We start from the raw sequence: 3,583 nt of genomic DNA, 5'->3' as shown, positions 1-3,583 counted from the left end.
ATGGATTCTAAACTAACCCAAATATTTTAAGTCAAATTAAAGTTGTTTTATGTTGAATTTAGCTTTTTCTCACGGTTTCGCCCGCGTGAAGAACTTTTCCGGGATAAAAATCCCGCTATTTATTTTCCCGGAATGGAAAGCTTATAACCATCCCAGGGTCTTAAACTGCCTCCAAACCAGATTTCATAAAAATCCTTTCACTTGATTTTGAGAAAATCGATTTTTTTAAATATGTGTAGATATGGGTCAGCTTAGAATTTCGAAAAAGTTATCTTTATTGTTTGTGATTGATTCGTGCTCGATGTGGCGATAATGTTGTCCTATATCATCGGGGGCGTATATTACTCGACTAACTATACCCTTTAGAATATCCCTACTACGACACAAAATAGTGTATTTGTAAAATAAATGCCTAAAATCGCTTTTTTATATTAAGTTCATCAAAAATCGTCAAGAAACAATGTTATATTATTTATCAATAAGTAGGTAGGCAATATTTAATAAGCTTTTTTATTGCTTGAATGACGAAACAAGCTTGCCGTTCGCCTGTTGGTAAGCGATACGATCACCCATAAACAGTAGAAACACCTTGAATTACAAAGTATTGTTTGGTATTCCACTACGCTCGCCATGCTGACATGAGATGCTAAGTCTTATGTCCAGTAGTTATGCTGGCTAGAAATAGACATTGCGGTGGTACATAAAATATAATTTAACCGGGAAACATTCAAATAAATTTTGTTATTCGATGCAAGTATTATAATGAAACAGCCTGTTTAGTTTATGCAATTGGTAAAAAATATTTCTTTAATATTGTTGTTGGAAACTACGAACTACTATGAGGGAGATCAGAACACGGACGATATAGTTTTTATAATAAAATAAACTTATTGAAGACATCATTACTTCAGCTGGTAAAATATATGAATAATGTTTTCAACACCTTACTAAGAAATACAGTGTATTCCAATTTTTTTCTTATTCACGCATTACTATGCGATGACGTCACTAATACTATTGTTATGCTTGAGAACTCGTCTAACAACGATAAAGTACATATTTTACGACTATTTTAAATTCCGTCACAAAATACCACTCAAATAGTAAAATAATATCAGTAAGGGTAATCAAGGTTGATCCAAAATATTTAATTTGAATTCAAAATGCGAAATCACGGACTTAACAATCAATCAATCGGCCTATGAGCTATCGCCGTCTCCGAGCTCTCTTACTGCCATAAGGGCCATCCCGTATGCCCCGAAGGCCACCGCGGGTTTCGGTTAGTATGCCGGTGTAGGGCATACAGGGGTTAGGGACTCGATCCAATGTTTGCTCGGTTGATGCTATTCTGACGAGTGACGACATTAGGCCCTAAGACCGTTGAAACCAATATAACCGTTGCACTCATCCTTCAAGTGGTGGTAGCAATGATGTGTTTCGTGTCCCAGCGTTCCGCTGTTGAACGCAGGCCTCTCCAAGTAAGTGCAAACCATCCCAGATTTGAGCAGCCCGCATCGTTGTGCTACCTGCCGTTTTTTACGAGTGGTTGGTCTATCATGCAGGGCATGCATGTCTACCTAATCGCAATCTCAACTCAAATACCTGTCAGCTCCACCAACCGTTCCTCCATGTGCAAACATGGGCAGCCCTCTTTCACTACAGTATGCTGATTTTGCAAGCGACGTCGGTTACTTTGGCTCTCTGGCGGATGATATTATTTCTAATTGTATGTAAGTAATTCTAAGTGACTTTAATGTAAGGTGGCTCGATTGACGATGAATGTATCCTTGTAAACAATATGTAGCGCATGCAATTACTAACTAGCACCCAAAACTTTGAATTACATACGACTTACAGATAAGCAAATATATCCTATAATATCATGCCTAAACTAAACTGCTGCTGTGCGTAGTCCTTTATTACTGACCAATATTAGCCCGGTGAGCTACAGATTGGTAAAATTCATATAGCTATTACTAACCAGGAAAATAGATATAAAATAATCAATCTGGCATAGTCTGTATGTGCAGTCTTCTATATAACCCAATTGATTATTTACGTAAAACCTATGCATACATCAGGAGGTATACTCCGAGTTATTAATATCGTCGTCTCGCCGTCTGCATGTCATCAATATAGCATTGATCGCACGCACACGTGGGATACGCCCATTGTATGGAAAATTTAGATACTAGATAGACCAACAGAGAATATAATACTTAATTCATGGTTAATATTTAATTTTGTCTTCTCTAGGGTCATGATTTAATTATTGGAGAAATTATATAGGGTTTCTTTTTCACGACAAAGTAACCACACTGCAACTGGGGGTAGAATATCGACTGAAAAGATTACCCTTTCGCAGTCGACACTATTATGCCGGCTTGTTGGAACCGGATATACACCGACTGATCCCGGAACGCGACACACTTACGTGAGCCACTATGGTGGGTTTTAGCCTCTTGTGTACGGCGGATGCTATTAGGGCGGATATAAAATATATCCTACCACCAGCAACACGATTTGCTTGTAACTGGATGTACTAAAGGGGGTTGAAATCAAATAGACGTCCAGTTTAATGCTATACCGAATTGTTTTTTTTGGAGAATGTGTGTAACAATTTGTTGCGCCTACTCTACATGGGGGGAGTAGGGGCAGTTTGAAGAAGTATTATTGATATTGTCACATAAGATTTTATAGTAATCATGCAAATAGTTAATTTTACTTACACAGTAGGCCCATTTTAATGAAATTGTATATCTGTCATAGACTTTATTATGTAAATACGTTGTACATTTTACATCACGTATCACTCTTGGTTACTTTAATCTTAACCTAAGAACAGAAATACATTCATACAAAACTTATATTGAACGGAAATTGAAATAATTATTAAATAAAAAAACCTTGGCGTAGTAGGTGATGAAACATCGCGAAACGTGAGGGGACGGATTCTATTTCCGAACCGCACATGTAAGTACAAGCTACAATGTCCTTAACTGGCATACATCAGTACAATACTGCTGCCTGAAGCAATTTATTTCTTTATAAGAGAAGACATTAAGATTTAAAATCATATAAGTATTCGTTTGGTCAGGTTTTGGCGATAATTCGGAAATAATTTAAAAAACAACCCTATGGGCGTAGATCCCTTCGGGCAAACCGCACATGCCCATCTTCCATAAAAGAATTTACATGAATAAACCATAAAATATAACTTAAAAACTATAATTAAAAATATGAATAGGAAATGTTAAAATTAAACTATTTTTCGGATTTTATCGCGGTTTTAATATTTTACTTTTCTCCCGAAGTTTCGAAGACTTTGGAGCCTTCATGGTCACGGAGGGGACTGAGGTGTTGTTCATCCGCGAAATCAATGTTACAATATATACCTACATTTAACAATTATAAAACTTTTTAAATTAGAGCTGTTTGTGGTCCGATCTACGCAGAATGATCTCACAGTGTCATGAAGTCTGGCAGCCGCTCTTTCTTATAATATTAAATTACATACATTTTAATGTCTAACATTTGCATAAACATAAGAAATCAATATGAAATGTATTATTTTTGAACTGGT

The sequence above is a fragment of the Manduca sexta genome, chromosome 11, assembly GCF_014839805.1.
Source record: "Manduca sexta isolate Smith_Timp_Sample1 chromosome 11, JHU_Msex_v1.0, whole genome shotgun sequence".
Taxonomy (NCBI): Eukaryota; Metazoa; Arthropoda; class Insecta; order Lepidoptera; family Sphingidae; genus Manduca; species Manduca sexta.
Note: the sequence above shows the minus strand (reverse complement) of the source record.